The sequence below is a fragment of the Hipposideros armiger genome, unplaced genomic scaffold (assembly GCF_001890085.2).
Source record: "Hipposideros armiger isolate ML-2016 unplaced genomic scaffold, ASM189008v1 scaffold_658, whole genome shotgun sequence".
Taxonomy (NCBI): domain Eukaryota; kingdom Metazoa; phylum Chordata; class Mammalia; order Chiroptera; family Hipposideridae; genus Hipposideros; species Hipposideros armiger.
Window position 1 is genome coordinate 297,444 of NW_017732008.1, and position 8,510 is coordinate 305,953.

Below are 8,510 nucleotides of genomic sequence, written 5' to 3' on the forward strand. Positions count from 1 at the left end.
GGATGAGTTCACAAATTTAATTGTCAGTCCTCTTATATTTCTGGAATCCCAATGCTCAGAGCAACATTTGCAGATAAACAGAAGCCAATAAATTTGGAATAAATGAATAAAATCATAAGAAGACAGTTGGGAAAAGGCAAAAATTCAGAGCAAAAGGAAAATTGATAAAGTGATTCATGACAAAAAAATTGAGGGAAAACAATTTAAAACCTAAAAGAAACAGAGAGGGTCCTTGAGAAACAAAGTAAAAATATAGATAAGTCACTACCTCTTCCTTTAATTTTTGTATGGACTCATTACATTTATACCAGTCAACTGCTCATCACTAACATTCTTTTACTTGACACTTATTTGTCATATAATTCTGCCCCAAAAGTTTCACTGTTCTTTTTCTCAAAGAGAAAATATATCGTAAACCAAAAACACACTCCAAACCTTATTTCAATTATTTAATTTCCCTGAGACTCTCTAAGACTGTACTTTACAAATATTTTCAAAAGGCCCAATGTCTCTGCACAATTATAAGTATTTCAAGCAACAATATTCACATACTATTAAAATAATATTCACCTAAAGGAATCTCTCTATAAGTTTTTTAAACTAAACACTTGTAATTTATTGAGCTTATCATAATAATTATTATCAGATTTCCATCAACAAAAACTTCAAGTCCCAAAGATCTGTTGTTTAGAAACACAACAAATATTTAAAGAGTGACACTTGGCAATCCATCATTCTATTAGATGCTTGTTAACCACTGTAAAAGAAGATAAGTGTGTTTAGGCCCTGAAATAGCTACTTACCCTGAGAAGCCAAATCCCATAAACCCATTCTCATTAACACTACTCAAACTGATTTGATCAGAAAATCACCAGGATTCAGTGGCATTTGCCCTACTGACAAAAATAGTATCCTAAACTGCTCTCAAGTTGAATCAAGGACAGCAGTAGAATATAAAGGAAAGTATCAACAATAAATGATTCTGGATCATTCCTTTTGGTGCTTCTAAATGAATATAGGTTGACTCCATTTGTGCTGTTGTATATATAATAGCATGTTATATGTATAATTGTAAAATAGCACAGTCTGGTAAGTACTCAGTGGTAAACTCAAAGTCATTTAATGAGTGTACATAAAATTCGGGTGTTAGAATGTTTTAAATTCTAACACATATATATATTTATATATTAATATATTATATATAATTTTTAAATTTATATTAATATACATGTATAAATGTTAGAATTTAAAAATTCTAACACCCAAATTTTATGTGATATGTTATATATATATATATTACATATATTAAATATATAAATATGTATATAAAATATACATATATAACATATAAATAGCAAGTTATCATTTTCCTATAGACTTAAACAGGCACAGCATTGCTAAGGTAAAGCTTCTAAACATATTTACAGTTAAAAACTGGGTTCATACATTGGTGCATTTAAGTTAGAAAAATATTAGGCCTTAAGCTTTAAGAAATTGATATATATACCAGGGGTGCCAAAAAAATGCGTACAGTGGACACTTTGATCAACGTTGCTCAAGCAGTAGTTCACCAGAATCAGAAGTATCTGGACACTGATGGTAACCACTTTGAGCACCTCTTGTAATTGCAGAAGTCAAACGTGACTTGTATTCATCTTTTGTTATCAGTATATATTGAGTGTTACAATTTTAATACAGTTTTCCTTTCTTAAAATGTGTATACATTTTTTGGCATCCCTGTCTATTTGGTAGATTCACAGAAAAAGAAAAGATATTTGAGACAACAAGAACAACAAAATTATAATTAAAAACTACTAGAATATAGTGAAACAGGAAACTTTCCAGAAATACCTTTATTATATAAATTTTTTTCTATGTCACTTATCTCTTTTATTTGGAAAACAATTCTGTAAAATATATGTCAAGTATTTAGTTCCCCAAGTCTTTTTTCTGTATCCAAAATCCTTAACTATAAAATTCTCCTTATAAAATGATTATAGTAATTTATAGTCTTTCTAAGTTGAGTTTATAATAAAATACATTGTTTTCCCTTAATAACCAATTTTAAATGATGAGCATTTTTTCCCCTATAATCTTTTAATTTCATGAATGTTGTAAAGAAATAAAGCAAGTTCTTTAAGCTGTTTTACAATACAATATTTTTATAGAAGAAAGAATGCTTATTTACAAACTCTTTTGAGGGAAAACATCTTCATATACTAGGATATCCTATCCACAGGACATATAGGTAAGAAAACCAAGGAAGGAATATAAACTTTTATGTAAGAATTCATAGTTGTGTGAAAAGCTTATTTTACATACTCGGTTATCTTACTTATTTCAAAAGAATATAGTCTACCCTTAAAAAGAATATTATATGTCCACACAGAGAGGCCAAAGCTCAAATCCTCTGTGGCATCTGATGCTCCTCCCTGAGAGCTAAGAAGTCCATTTGTTTGTACAAGAGTATCATTTCCATAACAGCATAACTATCCTGAGTTTGCCCACCTATTGAGACTCCTGTTCCTGCACTGAGAGGTTTCTAGAAATTAATTCAGACCACTGCACAGTTGACAAAGGATTTCTTTAGATTTTGCGTAACAACCTCTACATCAATTTCTCTTTGAAAACCTGTTTTCTACTTTCTTCATGCCCAAGACCCACAAAAGCTCAGTTGACACTGAAATGACAGTGTCACATAATACTTCAAAGTCAGCCATTTTCTCTGTGCCTCATATCCATCTTTATTAGTGTCTCCACTGATTATCGTTCCTTCGCCATATATATTTGGGAGTTTTTCGTTCTGACTTATCCAAGTCCCATCTTTTCTGAAAACCTTTTCTATTCTTTCTGGAAAACACATGCCATGTTTACTAAGCTCTCCTCTGAACTCAAATTTTTCACAAAATCCACTTTTTCTCCATTCTTTGTCCTCAACTGAAATATAAATCTTCCCTTGTAATGATCCTTACACTGGGTCCCTTTCTAGGGAAAGCTATTCTTATGTTCCATGTTCTATAAGCCATTCGACAATATGAATCACTACTCCATTCCCCAGTGTTAACACTAACCTACATCCTTATCAGGCTCCTAAGGTCATTGGAAACTTTTCACCTGAGCAGCAAAATTTCTCTAAACCCTAAATTCCATCATTAGCCCATAATCATTACTCTATGAACACACACACACACACACACACACACACACACACACGTATGTATATCAGTCAGGATGATTTCAGTTGCAAGTAGCCAAAAAAAAAAGTGCCTTAAACAATAGAACACATATTACCTATATTGTTTCACATAAATGAGTCAAAGGGAGGACAAGCTTTAGAAATGCTTGATCCAGAGTTTAGCATTACAATAAAGTTCATGAATTCTTTCCATCTTTTGGTTCAATCATCCATCATGCCAGCTCCATTCTAAATCTAGTTCTTATGTTCCAAGGGTATCTGCCAGGTGAAATCATGATGAAATGCTTTTTCTTTGACAGCCAGAATTGAATTGTCATCACTCTCAAGAAGAGCTATCAATTTCTCTTTTCAGAAGCCCTCATAAAGCCCTCTTTTCATCTTATTTCATAAGAAAAGAGTCATATACACATTTCTAAATAAATAACTGTAACAAGGAAAGTGGGATTACTTTGGTTAGCAGTAATTAAGACCCAACTCGAGCCAGGAATGAGCATTTGGCAAGGTCTATCTATCTATCTATCTATCTATCTATCTATCTATCTATCTATCTATCATCTATCATCTACCTATGCTAAAAGAATGTCTCTACATGTATGTTAGATTTTCATTCCATGTGGTTCAGGGATTGAGTTTAAAGAATTTATAGAAAGGGATGGTTGCTATGATCCTTAGAACAATGATTTTCAAACCTCATTTTTGTTTGAGAAATATGTTTTCCAAATGAATGCTTGTACAGGGTCTAGCTACTTGAAAGATATCAAAGTAGACCACCTTTTTCTTACAAGGGGTAAGGATTAGAAATGGTTTTTCATCCACCCAGGAAGCTTCTTAAGATTAACCTGAAAACTCTGGAGGTACCCCATAGGATGGAGTTTGAAAACTGCTCTCTTAGATTGTTTCTTGAGTGATATCCAATTATCCCAGATTATTAAGAGCTGATGAGAATGATATCTAAATTTGAGTTATGCTTTGTTACTAACTGAAAAAAAAGTCTATTGATTCTAAACACCAGGCATGATGTTGTCACCGCTGATATTTAATTATGAAAATTAAGAAACTTATTGTGATTCTATTTCAAATATAGGACTTTTCTATCCCTGCATAAAGACAGATATCAGTACTGCCTGTAGATAGATCCAGAACTTTCTCTTGAATCATAAGATTTACTCTGTGTACATGGAAATCAAAATTCAAGTTAATTTGTCTCCTAGGAAATAGCTTGACCAAAGGAAATTCTTCTTCATTGGACCATACTTAAAACAACTATTGAACCAGCCTTTTTTTTTTAATATAGCTAAATATAAGAACATATTGATCCTGAAAGACTCATTTGCATTTTGAGCTATTTACATTAGCAGTCCTTGACATTTTGATTCAAAGTTTAAAGACCAAACCAGTAGCCACCTACATTTCTCTGCCCCATGCATTTCCACCATTCTCTTATTGTTGAGATATGGGAAACGGGGATATCAAAATGTCACAGACTTTTAGTAATCAGTGCAGACTCCCTACAAGGACATTGCCTTTCTAGAAAAATAGTCAGAGATCAGTCACATGGTGGATTTCATAAGGGTATTAAACTCAGATATCTGAGTTGGTTTTTTGAGAGCTAGTAAGTCTAGATACTGCCTGTCAAACCTCTTATCAGAGATAGCCACTGTGATGTAAGAATAAAGTGAGCAGTAGAATTATACAGTTGAGAACTCCTGGTTTCCACTTCTTAGACTTGAAAAGCTGCACAGAATTTCTGTTTTGTTCAAGTCACCCTAGTGTCTCTAGATAGAAATGAAACCAGGATTACATTCCAGAGAACCAAAACCTCAGTTTAGTTGTTGTACTTCTTTATTTGTTAGTTTAGAATAAACATAGTCAGGAAGAAGGCTAATGATGTACAGGGCATGTCTGGCACATTTTTCAACGTTTTGTTCACAGCAGGCATAATTTATCAGAGCTGGCCCCTCCTGATACAACCTATTTACTATTCCTAATTTAATACATTAAAGTAAATTAAAAAGTGAGATGATTTTGGAAGATACATTCAGGGTGGCATAGGCTGGAGCAGTTACCGTGAGATCAGCAATAAAACTATAATATGTGCTGAAATAAATAGAGTTACCTGGCCAGCCCTGTACCGCCTTCCTCTTCGCTGCTGGAACAGATAGAATTGGATTTGTATCTTGTTTAATCCATTGTGTTTGGCATTCTTTTCATTAGAACAACTTAAACTAACCTCTGACCAATATATTATATTGATGTTGAGTACTCCCAAATTTATTTCCCCAGGTCAAGCTCCAAATTCCTATTTTCAATGCCCTAATGGGCATGTCTCATAGACATCACAAATTAATAAATCCAAAACAACTTTTGATCTTCATCTGCAAACTTAACTTTTTTCTCATTTTCTAACCTCTGATACACCATCATCCACTGACCTTGGAGTCATGTCGGACCCCCTCCCAATTCCTCACATTCTTGCTCTGATCTGCAGACAGCCCCTTTCTATTGATTTTGCCTTACGAATGTATCGATGATCTATTTCTCTCTACTTTCACTACCACCAGCATAGTTCATCATTTCACACATGGACTCTTCCAATATCCTGAGCATGATCTACAAGGGCCTGCATAGTACAGTGCTTTGGGCTGCTCAGTCTTTTAACAGGGCACTTTTGTTAATGTTCTTTCCACACCAGCTCTCCTGGGCTTCTTGCATTTCTATTGGACTGTTTGTTCTTTCAAAGCCTTTGTAGCAACTTCCTTCTGCCTACAGCGCTCTTCTCTTTGTCTTTGTCTAAGTAAGTGCTATTCTCCTTCATGACTTAGAATTACTTCCAAGGAAAACACTTCCTGAACTCTGAGGCTGGGATGGCTTATCCTGTTATATACTCTTGTAGCCAACCAATAATGTAGTTTTGTTTATTTGTTTGTTTTTTTAGCCACTTCTAACAACCCCTATTTATTAGCTCACAATCCAGAAGTCAGACATCCAGACATGGTGTGACTGGGTTCCATGTTAGTGCCTCGCGTGGCTGAGATCAAGATACGGACTGGGTTGCGTTCCCTCTGGAGGCTCTGTGGTGGAATCTGCTCCAAGCTCATTCTTGTTCTGGGCTGAATTCACTTCCTTGTGGTTGTAGGACTGAGGTCCCTGTTTCCTTCTTAACTGTCAGCTGGGGGCTATTCTTAGCTCTAAGTCCACCCATATTCTTTAGGACTCAGTGCCCTTTATCCTCAGAGTTAACAATGGCATGTTATATCCTGCTCATGTTTGGAATCTCTCCGACTACCCTCTGATAATCTAGTTTTAAACAATACATGTATCATCATTAAATTCTTTATTTACTTAAAAGTAATCCCTCATTCATTTTCCTACCTAAAGTAGCAGGAACATGTCTGTTCTATTCTCTTTAAGCCAGAATTTGGGATCGGGCACAGTTCTTTGTACATACTTAGGTACTCAGTGAAAACTTGACTTTGAAAACAATGAATAATAGATGGCACAGTTGAAAGAAAATTAGATTTTAGGTCTTATTTCAAGCATGTTTAACTGGGACTTAAGAGACTTTGTTAAACTGATATTCTGGATTGCATTCACTCACCAGCTTATTTGGTAAACTGAGATGTCCTGGTTCATGCATTTGAGAATATGACACAACAAATTATTTTTAAATGTTCTCCTACTAGTAAAAAAGTTGAGAACTTTGTCACCAAAAAGTCAGCAAATTAATAAATAGGAATGAAAAATACCCAAGGAGAAAGAACACAATATAGAGAAATCTAAGTAAGCTTAGCATTCGCTCTTTCAGTGATCTGACAGTTTTCCTGCAATTAGGTGAGGCAAGTAAGCACAGTATGGTTTTTTCGCCATAGATGTCTGCAATTTAGCGTTTACAAATAAGGCTAATAGATGTTTTGTTGCTGTTGTTTAGCTCATCCATTTTGAACAACTATATACCTGGTCTCAATGCCAAACTTAGAAATATAAAATGGCTGTTAGGTGGCTTTAGTATTCAACATTCTCTATCCTACAATTTTTAGCATATTTGTGTCAGCCTTATCATCTAATCAATACACAGGAAAAAAAATCCCATTATACACTTGCTGAGCCCTTGATTTTCCTATCTAATTGCTTTGTGCTGAATATTTAAGAAACATTCTTGAGAATAATCAATTTTACCTTTTTGTATTAAGGAATCTGCCAAAATATTTTATAGGAATACTTCAAACAAACTTCACCACCATAGCCCCCCAAAATTAAGATTATATGTGTGTATTGGAATATTGTTTAATTCATTTAACTTAAATAAGCAACAATTTTAAAAGTTACTAAAAATCACAGTAAGATCTAAAATATCCTGGGAAGCTTTTTCACAATAGGTTTGCCACCAGAACACAGGTTTAGTGAAAACCACCACTAAATCTAAGCCAAAATGGGAAAGGAAAACACTCATATCAACATCATTTTCATTGGACACATAGATTCTGGCAAGTCTACCACTACTGGTCATCTGATCTACAAATGTGGTGGGATCGACAAAAGAACCATTGAACAATTTGAGAAGGAGGCTGCTGAGTATGCCTGGGTCTTGGATAAACTAAAAGCTGAACGTGAGCATGGTATTACCATTATCTCACTGTGGAAACTCGAGACCAGCAAGTATTATGTGACCATCACTGATGCCCCAGAATACTGAGAATTTATCAAAAACATAATTACAAGCACATCTCAAGCTGACTGTGCTGTCCTGATTGTTGCTGCTGGTGTTGGTGAATTTGAAACATGTATCTCCAAGAATATGCAGACCCATGAGCAAGCCCTTCTGGCTTACACACTGGGTGTGAAACAACTAATTGTTGGTGTTAACAAAATAGATTCCACTGAGCCCCCCCTACAGCCAGAAGAGATATGAGGAGACCATTAGGAAAGTCAGCGCCTACATTAGGAAAACTGGCTACAGTTTTGGCCAACCGCAAACATGCCTTACTCAGTTCAAGGGAAGGAAAGTCACCAGCAAAGATGGCTATGCCAGTGGAACCATTCTGCTTGAAGCTCTGGATTGCATTCTTCCGCCAACTCGTCCAACTGACAAGCCTTTGCATCTGTCCCTCTAGGTTGTCTACAAAATTGATGGTATTGGTAACTGTCACTGTGGGACGAGTAGAGACTGGTGTTCTCAAACCTGGCATAGTGGTCACCTTTTCTCAGTCAACGTTACAACTGAAGTAAAGTCTGTTGAAATACACCATGAAGCTTTGAGTGGAGTTCTTCCTGGGGACAGTGTGGATTTCAACGTCAACAATGTGTCTGTTGGGCC

At 35.1% G+C, this 8,510-nt stretch overlaps 1 pseudogene; it reads left to right on the plus strand.

The window, feature by feature from the left end:
- The first annotated feature begins 7,625 nt into the window (after nt 1–7,625).
- LOC109372694 (elongation factor 1-alpha 1 pseudogene) overlaps nt 7,626–8,510 on the plus strand; it is a 1,878-nt pseudogene continuing 993 nt past the window's right edge.